The sequence below is a fragment of the Cricetulus griseus genome, chromosome 4, assembly GCF_003668045.3.
Source record: "Cricetulus griseus strain 17A/GY chromosome 4, alternate assembly CriGri-PICRH-1.0, whole genome shotgun sequence".
In the NCBI taxonomy this organism is placed as follows: domain Eukaryota; kingdom Metazoa; phylum Chordata; class Mammalia; order Rodentia; family Cricetidae; genus Cricetulus; species Cricetulus griseus.
This window is the reverse complement of record NC_048597.1, coordinates 86,008,747-86,027,545: the sequence shown is the minus strand read 5'-3', so window position 1 is coordinate 86,027,545 and position 18,799 is coordinate 86,008,747. Positions and strand designations below refer to the sequence as shown.

General features: G+C 44.1%; 1 protein-coding gene across 5 annotated transcripts in view; it reads right to left on the bottom strand.

Moving 5' to 3' along the window:
• Fry (FRY microtubule binding protein) overlaps positions 1 to 18,799 on the bottom strand; it is a 378,278-nt gene that overhangs the window by 274,584 nt on the left and 84,895 nt on the right. For all 5 annotated transcript variants that reach the window (XM_035443188.1, XM_035443189.1, XM_035443184.1 and 2 more), the window contains one exon: positions 18,187 to 18,359. The gene's annotated coding sequence lies outside the window, so the exon portion shown is untranslated. The remainder of the gene's footprint in view (positions 1 to 18,186; positions 18,360 to 18,799) is intronic.

Below are 18,799 nucleotides of genomic sequence, written 5' to 3'. Positions count from 1 at the left end.
GTCACACAAAAAAGCAACTAAACAGATAGGGAAGGAGGAGGAAACCATAAGGTTTATAAAAAAACAAACAAAAAACAAAATGGCAACAGGAAGCCTTTTCCATCAGCTTTTGTTTTACATATAAATGGCTTAAACTCCCTATTCAAGAGACACAGATTAGTCTATTCGACTTTAAAAACTGGCAGAATGCACCTAGATCCCAGAATAAAGGAACTCAGTATAGTTGGAAGGACGCACAGGTTGAAAGTTAAAGAATGGAAAAAGGTATTTTGTGCAAATCATTTCTAAGAGAGGAGGGAAAATTATATAAAAACAGACTGTAGAAAATGCAACAATGATAAATATATATGCCATAATCAGAAACAGAAGGTTTTAGATATAGGAATGCAGATGTTAGTACTTTTGAGCAAGTTCTAGGCCACTGCTTGACACACAGTTGACACTCAAAAACATTTACAGATGAAATGATCTAGTGTGCATTTAAGAATCGTGATCATGGAAAGAAAAGTACAGACAAACCCTAACAAAGTTACAAATATTATTAACAGAAAATGGATACTGAGCTAAGCAAGGTGATCTCTCCATCAATGACAGGAGAAACAGACATTTTTAAAGGTGTTCAGTAGGATGAACGAGACATACTTCACTTTAAAATTGTAGTATGTGATTCACAGGCTCTTTGGTAGACACATGCACCGCTATACAGCATTAATAACTTAAATGTGAGGGTAACCCAGGTATCGACCATTGCAATGGGAAGTACTATGCTGGGGTACTGTTTAACTGAAGACATAGTGCAAGCCATGCTTTTGGTGTTCTCGAGGCAAAATTAACGGAGGTTCACTTTGCTGTCTGTTACCTAGCTTTGTGAAAGACAAAGCAGCTATGAAAAGAAGTGATGCTTATGCTGGCCTGTGCCATAAGATCTTTCCATTTTTACCTGACTCATCCTTGGAAACATTAGCATGAACAAACAAATGTTCATAACACTGGATGCTAAGCTAAAGAAGACGGGCTAGTAGAGTGAGATTCCCACAGCCCTTGCAAGGAGCCTTAATGACATCACTTTTGGCAGATAAACCTGAGCGCTTGGAAGAGGTTTTTGACAGGGGAAAATGGCAAATTAAATACTTCTGTGGACTCATCAGCATCACTGTAACAAGTAACACTTTGCATGTGCAAAAGTGGCAGGCTCCAAACAGGATCAGACACTAAGAATCTGGCAAAAAAAAAAAAAAAAAAAAAAAAAAAATCTCAAGAGAGTGGGAGTGGGAGCGGGAGTGGATGGGGTGATGGGGTGAAGGCTTTCCCACAGGGACAATCCAAAGACCCAGACTGAAGCAGTGTCTTTTTTTTTTTATCATTTTTTTTTATTTGAATTAGAAACAAGATTGGTTTACATGACAATTCCAGTTCCCTTCTCCCTCCCCTCCTCCCCTACCACCCCCAACTAAAACCCTACCTATCACATACCCTTTCTTCTATTCTTCACCTGACTCAACCTTTCTGCTCCCTCATGACCTCTGCATCCTTCCTCTTCTTCCCTTCTCATTCTCGTAGCTCCCTCCCCCCTCTTCCCGTGCTCTCAATTTGCTCAGGGGATCTTGACCCTTTCCCCTTCTCCAGGGGACAATGTTTGTCTCTTTTAGGGTCCTCCTTGTTTACTAGTTTCTCTGGCAGTGTGGATTGTAGGCTGGTAATCCTTTACTCTATGTCTAAAATCCACATATGAGTGAGTACATATCATGTTTGTCTTCTTGTGATTGGGTTACCTTGCTCAGAATGGTTTCTTTGAGTTCCATCCATTTTCCTGAAAATTTCAAGATTCCATTGTTTTTTTCCCCGCTAAGTAGTACTCCATTGTGTAAATGTACCACATTTTCTCTATCCATTCTTCAGTAGAGGGGCATCTAGGCTGCTCTGAAGCAGTGTCTTTACACAAGGAACTTCTCAAGCCCAGTGCTCAAGACCATAGCAAACCTTTGTGCCTCTATATATTTATCTCCTTCCTTGTTCTTTGGCAAACAGAAAGATAAGGTTTTCATTTTACTGTAAGGACAGAATTCATGTGATTAGGAGACTCTGTCTTCCAGATGCAAGATATTTTATTCTTTCTGATAATTTTAAGTGTTGTTGATTTGTTCATACTTGTCACATACTTTATTAATTTTATAAATACATATACTGTATTTATTCCTGCCCTTCCATTTCTCCTTCTCCCTCTCAAATGCATAACCTCTTTTTCTTTAATTAGTATTGTCACACACACATATATGAATGAATGTATAAATATAACTGGCTGGATTCATTTGGCATTGTTCATATGTATATGATTTTATATCTGACCATTTGGGTGGATAACCAGTTAGAGGGTTCATCCCTGGAGAAGAGTTATTCTACCTTTCTCAGCAGTCATTAATTATGGATAGCTCATAATCTAGGAATGGGGACCCCATCCATGGTTTCATGTTAACCAGTATCATCATCACTCAGGTCTTGTTTAGGCTCTTGATGTAAAATGCACATAATTAAATAATTAGGTTACTCTCTCCGTATGTACTTTGGAATTTCCATTGATTGCCACAACTGTTGTCTTCCATATGATGAATACTGGATAAATTCCCCCTTAAGAAATGAGTAAGTTAGCAAATTAAACAGTAGTAGCACACTTTGTATTCATCTAAAAAGCTTATTAATGAACCTGTTCCTTTTTTTCTGAATCCATAAACACAGATATCACATCTGGGAATGGGCAATAAGTTAGGAAGCTGTGATGAGTCTGGTAGGATTGGCTCAAAGACTAGTTAACTGATTTCAGAGAGTTAAAGTGAACCACTCATGGTCATACCATTAATTACAGAACTGGGATGACAAAGCCCAAACCCTAGAGTCACTTCCAAAAGTGTGGTTCACTTTGTATGGACCTCTCTAAAAATGAAAAGATTTGAAAATATTTTATGTATACAAGTGTTTTGCCTAGATGCATGTCTGCTTACCATGTGTGCAAAGTCCATGAAGATGGTGGAAAATCCCTTGGAACTGGAATTATGGATGGTTGTGAGCTACCATGTGGGTACTGGGAGTCGAACCTGGGTCCTCCAAGTCACTAGGTAAACAATGTGTCACATACCTCAGCAAATTTTTTTAACCACTGAGGCATCTCTCTAGCTCAAGATTTATCTATTGCTAATTACATACATTGTCATCACCCAGAGCAGATCCCAGACCTACAGAAAATGGTATCACCTCCCTTGGACTTCAAAATGGCACCACACCTCAAATGATTAATATACAAATCCAGATTTGATTATGGACATGAGAAGTCAGGAAGGCTAGCTTTGCCAGGAATAGGTGTGGGAGGAAGTATTATTAAATATTTAACAGCACTGATGTACAATAGGTGTGCTTGTGCCAAACACATAAAGTCCTTGCCCCAAGGAGTTGTGTCAGCCATAAGGCTGGTTCATCTGGAAATGCATGTTACCATGCTTCATTAGGTAAACAGTCCATCCCGGACCTCAACAGGTTATCACATCCATAAGCTTTCTTAGCATTAAGATGCTGCACTTAATTATTTGTGCAAGCGTTTTGTGTACTTGTGGCCATAGTAATCATTTTCAAGGTTTCACTTTTCTTCTTTCCCCCATTGTTAAGCATCCTTCTTTCTGCTTTATCCTTCTGTATGACTGATTGATTATACAGTATAATCCCGAAATGGCAGCATCCATGATGACGCCGGCAAGGAGGAAATACATTGGAAAGCCTTGATTTTGTGATTCTGTGAAAGAAACTGTTGGATGATTTGGAGCAGTATTGTATGTAGGGACCAGATAAATCAGGAAAGAACACATGTCAAAAAACATTAAGCAATTTGATTTGACGTGTGATAAGCTGATACCAGCTTTATCCAGGGTACAGTAGGAGGCAAAATGGAAAACATGATGCTGCCTTTGACAGAAAAAAATATTTTGCTTAGCTCAGATGTCCTGAAAAGGATATTACATTTACCACTTACATAAATCTTCACAGGACTTGAATAGCCAATGAAAGCTGATATTAAGTAAGTAGTAGTGAAGTGACAACAACCCAAATAACAAGGGGTTTGGAGAAGGGGAATTATTATAATAAAAACATATGCAAAATTAGTCATTAACAGTTCTGTGAACACTATCAATGAATGGACCATTACAGAAAGCCATAACTGGTCAAACTGCAGAGAACAATTTTGGGGTGCCAGCCCCAGCTGATACATCTATAACACAGCCTCTACACCTAAGCCTCAGGGACCATAATGGATGAAGGAGTGGAGCGATTATAAGAGCCAGAGGATTGGGAAGTCTGCTGGGAGGTAATGTCTGCTAGTTATGACAGAGAAGCAGCACCCATGAAACAAGCCCTGCATAAGGGCAACACCTGTAGACATGAAATCTCACAAGCCTTTACTCCTAGATGAAGAATTACAGGTAAATAATGGCTGCTGAGAGGGAGAATCAATCTCCTTCAGGGAGAATCCCTGATGAATTATCAGTCCCCAAACGTCAGTCCTAAGCATATGTAGATACCAGGAACATTAGGGAAGCTCAATAGGTTTGTGTGAGTATACATAATTGTATAACAGAAGTCATTGATTTGAGAGAGAGTGAGGGGGTCATGGAAGGAGTTGGAGGAGGAGAGGGAGGGATGAAAATGATATAAATACAGTACTTTCATAAACTTCTCAAAAAAAAAAAAACATTTAAAGAGGCCACAGGAAGAACATTCATCCATTCATCCACTCACTCTTGTAGAATAGCTTTGGGGTACCGGCCTTAGGGCGTGGCCTGGGGTACTATGTGAGGACTGGAAAAGCTGGAGGAGAAAGCACATTCTCTCTTGCTCTGGCTCGCGCTTGGTGTGGTGGGAGCCCCAAGCAGCAGAGAGGCATTGTGGGATCAATGGCAGCTTCAGCCTTACTCTCTGTGACTCTGTCCTTTTCCTTTTCACCCCTTAATAAACCGGTTTTTATCACCTCTGTGAGTTCATGCATCACACTCTCATTCACTCATGTGCTGTATGGATTCTGTTCTCAAAGGCTTGGATCATCCGTGGAAAATGGTGATACCAAGGCATAGATGCAGAATCGGATGTCTGAAGAGCGTGGTGTGCAGAGGCATCGTGTCATGAGACAACAGGGGTGATAAATTATCTGGGGGTGGGAGTGAAAAGGACATTTTGAGCAAAACATGGTATTTGAGATTAGCCTTGAAATTCAACCCGAGTCAGAGAACCAGGAAGACAGATGAAGAAGGATGTCTGTGAAGACGGAACATTGGGAGAAGGGGTGGCTGGGGTTCAGTGGGGCTTGACCAATATAAAAAGGGGTAGGAATAGGAGCCTTGCCTCTAGGAGTGGGTCCACTTAGAAAGGTGCACAGGGCCCAACTCTGAAAGTCAAGGGACTTAAGCATGAGGGAGGCACAATCCACAAGTAACAACAACAGAAAACAAAAAGCAACTCACACTTTCAGGACATAATCTACCAGGGGCAGCGAACTACTCGACCCTGGGCAAGGGGACAGGGAGGAGGTCCTTAGAAAAGTTCAGGTTTGTGCTTGGTTCTTTTGATGAGCCCTATGATTGGTTTTGGAGATCAATGACAGGTCTGGGGGGGGGGGAAGCATGCACGTCCAGGCATCGGAAAGAGCAGAATTGCCCAACAGCAGATGAGTGAGTTGAGGACTCGGTAAAGGAACCTGAAAGATCCATTGTGACTGGCAGAGATGGCAGCACAATGACAGAGCAAGTACCAAGAAATCTCAAACAGGTAGGTCACCCACAAGGCTTTTCAAAAGTAGGGACTCTAGCCAGCCACAGTGACACATGCCTGCAATCCCAATGTCGACATGAGGCCCAAGAGTTCAAGGCTGTACTGGGCTACATAGTAAGACCCTGTCTCCAGATAAATCCAGAACAAACAACAGGATGTGGTGGCTAAAGCCTTTCATCCTAGCACCCAGGAGGCAGAGGTGGTAGGATCTCTATGAGTTCAGGGCCAGCCTGATCTACATAGAGAGGTCCAAACTAGCTAGGGCAACATAGTAGAACCTTATCTAAACAAAACAACAAAAACCTCCATAAACAAGCAAAGCAAACAACCCATATTGCTATCATATAAAAGTTGCTGGGCGGTGGTGGCGCATGCCTTTAGTCTCCTCAATCAGGAGGCAAGTCGGGCGGACTTCTGAGTTTGAGACCAGCCTGGTCTACAGAAGGAGTTCCAGGACGGCAAAAACTACACAGAGAAACCCTATCTAGAAAAACAACAACAAAACAAAAGTTGCTTTTACTGAGTATATTAACTCTAGATTCGACTCTCTCCAGATAGCTAGGAAATCTGCATGCAGACACTTTTATGGTTGAGTTTTGTTCACAGTAACCAGGAAGGAGCTTGAATTTCACTTCTGCATCCATAGAAGAAAGACCGTGAGACACAGACCCACAAATGACTGAGAAGAACAGGGAGAGCATTAGCAGAAGTAAGCAAGGAAGCCGGAGGACACAATGCCCCTGCAAAGCACAGAAATCCTGGGGTCTGGCCCGAGACTGTCTACAGGCATTGAGGGGAAGCTTAGTTTATTTTTATATAGCCCAGGAGAGCATGTTGGGAAGCTGCACCCAGCCCCACTCTACCCATTCCAGACCCCGCCCCTGAGAAAGCCCACCATCTGTGGCTCCTCCCCTAGAGATGCCCAAGACCATGTCCAAACACTATTTATTTAAGGTTCTGTCCTCTGATCTGCCATGTGGGGTTCTCCCTTATGGTTTTCTCCAGCCCTCAGACCACCAGGAAATTGCTTTGTTCATTAAACCTGCTCTTATTCTCCAGTGCACTCTCCCTGCAGTGCACTCAGCCTCCAGTGCACTCAGCCTCCAATATACTCATCCTCCAGTGCACTCTCCCTCCATTGTACTCTCCCTCCAGTGCACTCTCCTTCCAGTTCACTCTCCCTCCAGTGCACTCTCCCTGCAGTGCACTCTCCCTCCAGTGCACTCAGCCTCCAATACACTCATCCTCCAGTGCACTCTCCCTCCAGTGTATTCTCCCTTCAGTTCACTCTCCCTCCAGTGCACTCAGCCTCCAGTGCACTCTCCTTCCAGTGCACTCTCCCTCCAGTGCACTCAGCCTCCAGTGCACTCTCCCTCCAGTGCACTCTCCCTCCAGTGTACTCTCCTTCCAGTGCACTCAGTCTCCAGTGGACTCTCCCTCCAGTGCATTCAGCCTCCAGTGCACTCAGCCTCTAGTGTCTGGACAACAGTGAAGGACACAGGGGTATTTAGTCAGGGTAGGGTGATTCCTGGACTTACAAGAAAAGTGTGGGCCTCTTTCACTCTTTCCTTTTCTGCCCACAGATATTCCAGGTGTCCCCACTGGGTCTCTGTGAGAAGCAAGTGACAGATGGACTCTGGCAGAGCCTGATGCAAGCTGTCTGATAAAGTATGCCTTGAATCTGACCTTCTTTGAGGATATTTTCACAATTCATTGGTTCTTTGATTCTGTGTTGTGCTTCCTGCCAAGGGAGTTATTTTCTTGCACATGTTTTCAACCCAAAACTCAGCAATGACTCTCTGCTATTAAAGCCATAAAAGATAATCCATGAGACTCAATGTCACACTTGTAAGATTAATAGGTAGGAAGACCCAAGGCCCAGGGAACATCATGGAGAAGGTGGTGGAAGGATTGTAAGCCAGATGACCAAGATACCTGCTGGGACAGAGTGTTTTTTTGGTTAGATAGGGAAACTTATGAAATATCAATAATATGGTCACCTAAACAAGGCACATAATGACAATACCAGTCAACATGGCAGCATGGATTGCAGAGTCCCACTCCTAGAAAAAGAGCTATAGCCAGCCAAGGGCTACTGAGGAGGGGAACCCATTTTCACCAGGGACCAGACTCCAGAGAAGGTATCCAGTCCCAGTGGTCAGCTCTAACCATATGTACACATGAGCAACACTAAATGGGCTCAGTAGGCTGTGCATGTGTGTAATAATAGTTACAGAAAAAGGTCATACATGTAAGAGGGATGGACGGGCATGGGAGGAGTTGAAGGGGAGAGGGAAGGATAGAAATGATGTATTCACACACAACACCCACGTATGAAACTCCCACAAAGTAAGTCTAAATTAAAAAATAATGTCTCTTGGGGAGGTACCATAAGCCTTATTGACTTTGAAAAATGACCATGACAAATGGCTAAAACAGCTGTTGTTATTCAGACCTGGCAAGATCCCACACTGAAGATTCCAAGGAGCTTAAAAAAAAAGTATACCATTTTCCAAAAATCAAATTATGATAATTTAGAATATAATTTAACTCAGAATATATTTATATATTATTATATTACATATGTTATATATTATATAATAATAATCTTCATTATAATAATATATAATTTGGAGTATAACAATTCAAAATATAATAATTTAGTGGAGTATTTCTATAGTTTGTATGCCTCTTCCAAAATCTGTGCTGGTTTGATTTGGGAGGACATGCAATAAAAGGCAGGGCCTTAGCTAACTCCAGTGGACATGCCTGTCATGCCAGCCTGTGGGACTGAGTCTGAGCTACATAGATCCTGTCTCAAAGATAATGCAAAATACACAAACAGACAAAGGTGGGCAGAAGCAGTGGCTCTGAGAATGGATTAATGCTAATATTTTGGGAATGGGTCAGTAGTAGTGGCTGCTAATAAAGGAAAAAGTCTCTCACTTTCCCAGCTTCCCCTTCATCTAAGACAACTACTACTTAATCACATTGCTTAAACACTAACAGGAGAAACATTGCCACTCCGGATAAAATTCATGGCATTCCACGTTTTATAATTTTATTTAAAATCCCAAGATACTCCACAGTCCATTACACAGCACTGACACAGATCTTAGGAACCAGCCCATTCAGTAATGAGTAGTCTGCAGCAATGTGGTCCATTGAGATTATAATTACAGTGTAAGGAGATTAAGGGTTCACAAACACAGTGGTTCAGGGAAGGGGCAGGGTTCCGGCTGACTGACTAAAGTGTATCTTGTGTAGCCTTCCACACATTAATGCATTTCATGGTGTTTTAAACCCTAGACTTCCACATGAAAAGAAGCTAAGCTCATAAATATGTAATCCAACTTGGGCTCCAGATAGAGCAGTGGACTTCGGGACACTTTCCATCTCCCTCCACACACATTGCTTTCAAAGACAGCAACAGCAGCCTGCAAGGCTCCTGTGTGGGAAAGGAACTAAGTTGCTTATGTTAGGAATGCTTGTCTCTCTTGCCCAGTGACAGACAGCATAGGGAGATTTGGTCACTGTGATAGCAGTGTGGTTCAGATCACACAGCTGGCAAAACAAAACAAAACAAAAACAAAAACAAAAACTACACAGAGGCCCCAGCCCCTGCCCCCCCTCACTGTTTGTTTAGATGTCTTAGCAACCCCCATCTTTCCCACTTTCTTGTGAGACCCCCACAGATTCAGGTATTGGTAACCCATGTCTTTGCTGTTTTGCCCTCTTCTCCCTCTCACTTCATTCGATCTCTTGTTAAAATATACATTTCTGCAATGCTTGGAAAAGGCCAGAACCTTTTTAAAGACACATATTCGCAAAGAGCATCAATTGCATTCACCGCTCCCTCCCTTTCGAACTAAGTAAGTGACATCTGGGAAGCGTCCCATTTGCTCCAGGCAAGCCCAGATACAGATATCTTGCCCTGCTATGTCAACAAATCTTTGATAATAAGACACTTCATCTATTCCCTCCGTCATCTACTGCCTCTCTCCTGGGGGAGACTACCGTGAATGTGAGCGGGACAAGCCACATTATCTTATTTCTATTGTCTTTTAGAAAAATGTTCCCTGGCTGCCTGTGACAGAATTCGATCATTTGAAAAATAAGAACAAAACTGAAAGCTGGGGAGATGGCTCAGCAGTTAAGAGCACTGGCTGCTTTTTTGCATAGGCTCTGACTTCAGTTCCCAGCACCTACATGAGAGCCACCACCATCTGTGATTCCAGTTCCAGAGGAGCTAATGCCCTCTTTTGGCCTCCTCAGGTACTGTATGCATACAACAGAATCTAAAAATATGCTGGAAAGATGGCTCAGTGGTCAAGAGCACTGGCTGCCCTTCCAAAGGACCCTTGTTCAGTTCCCAGCACCCATATGGTAGCTCCCATCACAACCATCTCTGGCACTCTCTGTTGGCCTCCATGGGCACTACATGGATGTGGTACACAGACATGTACAAGCACTCCCCCACACACATAAAATAAAATAAATAAATCTTGGAGCAGGGAGAGAATGGAAAGGTGTACAGGAGAGCTCAGATCACGTTATTTGCAAAGCAACAAAAGGAACAAACAACAGTGTTTGGATCAGACCCAGTTAAGGCAGTGAATTCAGAACCATAAATACAGTTCTATACATACATATTTCCAGAGGGCTACGTTATGCAATATACATAAACACACATGCATGCTCCACAAAGAAAGCACCTTCAAAGTGAGCCAGGAATCGGAAGTTTTCTGCTTGCACTTGCTCCCAGTCAGTTTGTATATGTATAAGAATATTTCCCCTTGCTTATATGCAAATAAGCAATACATTTTAAAAAATACCATAGTTATCAGCATTTTGTTCTTCTTCAAAGTACGAGGTAGGGGAGCATCGTTAAATTTGATTTTTTTAAAAATAAATGAAAATATAAAACAAAGTCAAGACTTTATCCCCTCAATACATTTGACAATAAATAAATTTTGCTAATTAAGAGGCTTCCTAAAGAAGCCATTGGACCAGATAGGCAGGGTGTGGCTGGTGGAGAGGTGGTGGCATGGCATATGACACACATCACATGTAGTTTTTTCCCCTGATCTGACAACTTCAGCAGCATGTAAGCACCTCCACATGTGAGGCACTGGGGTGGGTGTAGTGGGGACAGCGCAAGGGAGGAGCCACAGCTGCTGTCATCGTGCCATCACAGCATGTGGCCACCAAGCCTGAATGACTAAGCACAACCCCAGGAAACACTCAAGGGCCTGGCCAAACTCTCCATTGTCCCCAGAGATGCCACTGAAATGTCACCCAATGCACCTCTCTGTGGGATGCTGGGATGACAAAAATACAACAGAGAACATAGCTCAGGTGAACAACCCACATCAGAAGTGGGACCAGAACAGTTTCAGATGGCAGAATGCTTGAGTAAACATACGACAGAACCCAACTCATTAGGTTTCAACTGTGGAGGCAGCTTCTATAAAGTCTGGAGATAAATTTACATAATATTTTAGCCTGGGCTTTGATTTAGGTCATGTCCATTACAGAAGGCCAGGTAGAGCAAGCCCATGTGGTGTTACATTAGCACCCAAAGTGTTTCATAGTCAGGAACAGTCTGGATCTGAAGTTTGCATTGAGGATGTTCAACCTGGAGCTGGGTGTGGTGGTGCGCACCTTTAATCCTAGGGAGGCAAAGGAAGGTGGATCTCTGTTAGTTTGAGGCTAGTCTGGTCTGCACAGCGAGTCCAGGGGAGTCAGGACCACATAGTGAGACCTGTCTTAAAACAAAACAAACAGCAACAACAACAAAACCATTCAGCTTGCCCAGCTCCACAGTCCCTGGGGCAGAGGCTCTGAGGGGAGCCTGTCTGCTTGTTCATCCCCTCAGTTCCCTGGGCAGAAGCTGCTCATCATGAGAGCGGTCAGAAAGCATCTTGCTGCTATAGTTCTTGTACCTACCCTATTTCCTAAAACAAACCTTACACCGCAAGAGATGGGATAAGGCAGTTTTACAAAAGAAATGCCAAAAAGCTACTTGCTTATAATATATGGGTGTGCATGTTTGAGTATCTGTATGTGTTGAGTTTTGGATTTGAAAGAAAATATAACTTGCCTTGAAACCCTTTTTTTTTTTTTTTTTTTTGAGACAAGAGTCTTGTTACGCAGTCCAGGCTAGCTTCAAACTTGGAATCCTTATGCCTCTGCACCTCAAGTACTGGGATTAGAGGCATGCATTACTACATCTGGCTAGGAATTGAATTTTAACTTAAAAATGACAAGTGGTGTCAGTCAACATGCTGGCACAGCTGTCTACTGCGTACTACCCAGGCCCCTCTGTCCTGTGAGCTGTATAGGCCCCTCTCTCCTGTGAACTGTACAGGCTCCTTCCTCCTGTGAGCTGTGAACTCCTCATCACAAGCAATCAAGAAGTACCTGGGGCTGTTTTCCCCCAAGCAGATGACTCCTTGCACTTTAGAACATACAACTGTAAAATCATTGGGACATTTTAACATCTAGCTAATTAAAACAACTATTTTGCTTAAAGTTTCAGAATGAGCAGCCCATCACACAGGGTATGGGAGCCATCCCATCTCCCAGGTGGAGGCTTTGAATTTCACTTTCAGCCAGAAGCCCATGGACTTGAGTGTTAAGCTCAGCCCACTCCCTTTGCTTTCTTTAATTGAGCCAGGTCCATGGCTGGGGTCTCTGCTGTACGAGCTCTTTCAGATTTAGGGAGCAAAAGACCCGTCTTTTAGAGAGGCATAGACTCTTGATGCCTTGCACACTGTGACCCAAATGCCTCTCCAAACAACCTATAGGGGGCAGTCTTTTTTGACTCACAGTTTCAGAGAATTCAGTCCATGGTTGTTAATTACCACCAAATGTTGAATGGATGCCATTGGAGGACATAAGATACAGTCCAGGTTTAAGAGTAATCCCTGTTTCCAAAGTGTTTTCACACAAACACCAAGTTAACAGTATTGCAGCCAAGGAGGGTACTGGCATAAAGGAAAGGAAAAGATGTCAGAGGAAGAATTTGAGGTGATTACAAAAGTGGAATGGAGAAGTGGGCAGAAGGACTTATGTGTGTGCCTGAGTCTCTCTCTCTCTCTCTCTCTCTCTCTCTCTCTCTCTCTCTGTGTGTGTGTGTGTGTGTGTGTGTGTGTGCCTGCATCTGTGTGTGTGCTTGCATCTCTGTGTGTGAGTGTATGTGCCTGCATCTATCTGTATGTGTGTCTGCATCTGTGTATGTATGTCTTCATCTGTGTGTTGAGTGTGTGTATGTGTGTGAGAGAGAGTAGAGAAGAGGAGAGACATCTGCAGAAACAGCCTTCTGGATAGAGGCAGAGCACAGGAAGATGTCAGGAGTACTCATTACAGTCTGATTCGACTGCATATTTGCTGGAGGCATACTATGTGCCAGCTATTGTGACACACAACAGGCATACAAGAGTTAACAAGACCCACATAATCCCTGAATCACCAGCTAGTGGGAGAATGACAAGTAAAACAGACCATTATAATACAGTGATATAGATGCTATAAGATGGAGAAGTCCAAAGGCTGGACCCAGCCAGAGGGGTGGGGGTGGGGGGTCAGAAGGGAGATGGAGCTGCTCGGGTAGGAACTAGGTGGGTAGGACACATACATATGCCTAACCCTGGTAAAGCAAGCATAGAGAGCTGGCATTTGAGACTGGTGAAGCCTGTAGAAACACATGGGGGGCAGGGGCTGGAGACAGGGTTAGGGCTGGGGTCAGTAAACAGATTTGATATTTCCTTTTTATTAAAATTTTTATTTATTTTACATACTGACCTATTTCCCCTCCCTCCTCTCCTCCTGTTCCCTCCCCCACCCTCCATCTGTCCACCCCCCCAATCTATTCCTCCTCTGCCTCCATTCAGAAAGGAGCAAGCCTCCCATCGGAGTCAACAAAGCATAGCACATCAAGTTGAGTCAGGACAAGGCTCCTCCCCCTGCATCAAGGCTGGGTGAGGGAGGCAACCCAGCACAAGGATTAGGTGCCCAAAAGCCAGCTAAAGCACCAGGGACAAGTCCTGATCCCATTGCTGGGAGCCCCACAAACAGACCAAGCTACACAACTGTCACACACATTAGGATAGCCTAGGTCAGTCCCATGCAGGCTCCCTAGCTGACTGCCCAGAGTCTGTGAGCTCGTATGAGCTCGGGTCATCTGTCTCTATAGGTTTCCCTGTCATGACCTTGATTCCCCTTGGCTAGTACAAAACCTCCTCCCTCTCTTCGACAGGACTCCTGCAGCTCTGCCTGGTGCTTGGCTGTGAATCTCTACAACAGCCTCTATCAGTTACTGAATGAAGGCTCTCTGATGACAATTAGGGCAGTCATCAATCTGATTACAGGAGAAGGCCAGTTCAGGCACCCCCCCCCCCATGATTGCTCAGAGTCTCAGCTGGGGCCATCCTCGTGGATTCCTGTGAGTTTCCCAGGCACCATGTTTCTCGGAGAAAACAAGATATTTCACAACAAAGATATTTCTTATACTTCTTGTTAGGTTTGAACTTTAATAGAGTGAGTATCCTAAGGTTCCTCAAAGAGTTATTAAGAAATAAAACAGATTTGCCTTTTAGATAGGTAACTAACTACCTGCAGGGGAGATGGTTCCAGAGGCAAAATGGCTAAGAAGAAAAGGGCTACACAGAAGCTAGACCCTTGAAGGCTTATTGCCCAATATGATATAAGAGCTAAATAAATAGCTTGTGAATGCATGCATGCATGCATGAATGAATGAATGAATGAAACAATCCACTGGATGGACGATATGAGACTTTAGGTGGAGACACATGTTCACTTTGGGAACATAGGAGTGATGAGGAGTGCTGACTGGAACACGTGTGTTCTCAAATCTTGCTTCTTATCAGGCAAACAGTCTCAGCAGCCAACAACAGAGGCCAGTGGAACACAGTAGGAGAGGCTGCAATACTGCAGTCCAAAGAGGCCAACCCAAGCCCAGTGTTACCATTTATTAACTGTAGAAGACATCTTCACTCTCCAACCCTCACCGCCCCCCACCCCTGCCTTATTGTGTCTGTTGTTTCTGTGTAAGGGCGTAGCAGCACACACTAGGAATAGTTACCACAACCAGTCTGTGTTTCTGTTTGCAGGTGCCTATAGGCACCCTACCAGGATGGACAGTGAACAATACTTCTAAGTCACCCACTGTGGGGGAGCAATTGGTACAAGCCACAGGTCAGTGGAACCACAGTTGAATTGAGAGGAAGGTAGAAATCAAATAGCAGTGTGCCCAGACTTTGGGCAGGTAAACTCTAACTTGTCCTGGTACCAAGGTGGCAGGGATGATAGCGTCCACCCCCTGATGCCGTACCCATAGAAGGAACTATGGGCAGAAAGGGGCACAACAAGCTGGGCCAAGCAGCACAGACCTGTCATCCCAGCTGCTCTGGAGGCTGAAACAGGAGGATTACATATTCAAGACAGGCCAGGCCTACAGTGATATCAAGGCCAGGCTGATCAACTTAGTGGACCTTGTCTCAAAACACAAAGCAAAAAGAAGGGGCTGGAGGGATAGAACAGAAGTTAAGATCTTCCAGAGGACCCAAGTTCAGTTTCCAGCACCTATGTCAGGGGCTTACAACCTCCTGTAACCCCAGCTCCAGAGGAGCTGACTTCCTCTCTGGACTCCACTGCATGTACACACACACACACACACACACACACACACACACACACACACACACACGCACGCACAAACACATTCACATACAATCACAGGCACACACCCATACACTCACAAATACAGACACGCATGCACATATACACACACATATGCACACACACACCCATACACACACAAATACACACACACACACACACACACACATGCACACACACACATATACAAATAAAAAATAAAAATCATTTAAAAAAGTTATAAAGAGGTCTGGAGCTCAGTGATAGGGTACTTACCCAGAACATGCATCAGGCACTACGTTCAAACCTTAGAAATGCAAACACCACTAACTAACCAAACAACCAAACATCCACCACCACCCCCCAAAAATAGCACAAGGCCAGATATAAGAATACAGTAGGTCCTAGCAGTCTCTGGGGAGGCTGGTAGCACACACCAGCAGCTGAGGGCACTGTCTAGACCACAGCTCATCTCCTCAGGCCTCAGTGACCCTTTCCCACTTTACTTGGCCAAATCAGTTCTCTCAGCTCAGTGTTAGAAAAGGAAATTTCCATAAAGTCCAGGATAAGAGGCTGTGCCCATCAGGGCCAGGTGACTGTATGGCAAGGCAGGGACCATGGCTGCAGGCCCAAGGTTCTCTAAGTCTGTGGTGGAGCAGCGGCTGTGCTGGAGACAGGGGGAGAAAGCACAGTGGATGCTGGCATGTATAAATCCAGGTCTGACAACCAACCAACCACAGCAGAGAGGGAAAAAGCTGGTGATTGTAGAAGAAATGGCTGAAAGCCAACCAGCTCCATCCATCCCCAGCCTGTCAGAAAGTGATTCCCGATCACCTTGGATATCAGGAAAACAAGGCCAGTCTGAGTGCTTGGTTCTCATCCTAGTGTTCTATTGCTGTGAAGAGACACCATGACCGCAGAAAGTCTTAGAAAGGAAATTATTTAATTGTGGCTGGCTTACAGTTTCAAAGGTTTAGTCCAATGTCATCGTGGCAGGAGCATGGCAGGCAGACATAGTGCTAGAGAAGTAGCTTGAGGATTCCACATTCAGATCCACAGGCAGCAGGAAGAGGGAAGAGCCACTGGGCCTCAAAGCGCAGCCCCCGCTCCCCCCCCCCCCGACACATTTCCTCCAACAAGGCCACACCTTCTAATCCTTTCAAATAGGGCCACTTCCTAAGCATTCAAACATATGAGCCTATGGAAGTCATTCTTATTCAAATTGCCACATCACCACTGGGAGATCACAGTGATTCTGGATCCAAAGATGGCTTTACCTTAGACATCCAAATGCCACCCCTCCCAGCAGCTTTCATTCCATCCTCCCCTTCTTTCCCCAACACATTCAAAGACTCACACCCTCTGGCCCATTCTAACCTTGGTCTTCTCATCCCCCACCAAAAGAGCACAATACCAGAGAAACAATGGGAAAGTAACAGCTCCACCAAAAAGTGTCTCTTTGGTGGTAGTGGTGTGTGTGTGTGTGTGTGTGTGTGTGTGTGTGTGTGTGTGTGTGTGTGTGTGTGTGACATGGGGGGGGGAGTTGTAAGAACACAGATTTGGATTTTATTCTCAGCACCCACACTGTCTCACAACTACTTGTAACTCCAGTCCCAGGGGATCTGGTGCCCTCTTCTGGTCTCCATAGTCACCAGGCATGAAAGTGATGCAGGCAGACCCGAAGGCAAAAACACTCATACATAAAACATGAGAATAAAAGAAATGTAACTTTAGTTTGTGACCTGGTGCACCTTCCCACCCCCACCCCCAAATCAGTTTCTAGTTAATTGCCTAAACCAATATAAAATGTCAGCTACTAGGGAAATCAGTATAATTCTTATGGAATAATACTGGACTGAAATATTCTTTCATTTTTTTAACACAACAGAGCCAGCCCTCAGCATTGTCACTCATCTATTCCACATTTTAAAAAACTGCAAGATAAATAGAACAATGAATGACAACAAAAAGGCCATATCCAGTTTTCCCTAGAAACTCCAATGCAAATGATACTGAACTCAAGCCATGCAAATAATTCAGACAGCAGAGCTCACTTAGCTCCGCAGGGTGAACAGTTAGACTTCCCTGTGGCAGGTGTCTTCCTCTCGATACAGACTCACTGCAGACCATCAAAGGCCAATGTCAGGATCTCTTATCAAGACTGAGATTCAGGTTTCTCCAGTGACCTATTACATTTTTCTAACCCCGTTGTTGAATTGAGCCCGTGACTACAAATGGTCTCGGGCTTTGGTGCAGGGTTGGAATTTGAAGCACGCACGGAGATCTTACTGCTATTGGTTTCTGGTGCACACACAACATCGGCTTCACTCAACAATCTGATCTTGGGCAGGAAATGCTACACAGAATTCTTAGGGTTGCAAGCGAAACAGTGCCACAAACCGGTGGATGCTAACAAGCCAAAACAGCATAGCTGCCTATCCACAATAGATCCTGGAAGGACTCACAGCCAATCAAATCAAAGGCAAAAGACAACAGTGCTTTGAAATGCAAAGACAGTTGGAACTCTTGAAGATGATAACCAAAAGATGGTTTGATCTGACTCCTTAAGGCCATATTTATTTGGTACTTCCAGTCCTCAAAAGTGCCCCCAAGTTAGTTTCAATTTGATTGTATATGTTACATAATTGTTGTTTGTTTCTTTCATTTTAACAGGAAAGCATGAATTCAAACAATTCCTACCTGGGAATATGGATGGTCTCTTTTTGGGGCGCCTCAGGTGAAAAGGTTCCAAGTTTCTGATGTTTCTTTGAAGTTTTCCTTTAATGTGATTTCCGATGGGAAGTTCAGGCGGCAGACTGCTCCGTCTCAATGATTTATACTCATTTTGCGATGAATTTAACTTGTTCTTTGTTCTGGAATATAAATGACTGTCATCAACGGCCATTGTAGTAGATTCATTGGAGGGTCTGAACAAAGCTCTCTGAAGGCAAACCCATCGGCAGACAGAGCCACCTCCTGCCCCAGCTCCTCAGCCTGGAGCTTTTCATGCTTGGCCCTACACTGGTTAGGGAAGCTTAACAAGTTGGTGGGCGGAGACTTGAACAGGTGTAGAATTACTAAGTAGCCCCTCCCTCTACAGTCACTAGCATAGGGGTGGGGTTGGAGGGGTGGGGGGTGTGTCCAGAATAAATCGTTAGGTGCTGGAGACTAGGGAATCAGAACTGATGTGACACACAGGCAGGCATAGGACAGTAAAAGTGGTATCAAGTGTGAGATTTCTGTTTTATTGGTGTCCTGCTGAAAAGCAAACACGAGCCGAGTCAGAATAAATGTCCACGCATCTTGCAAGTGT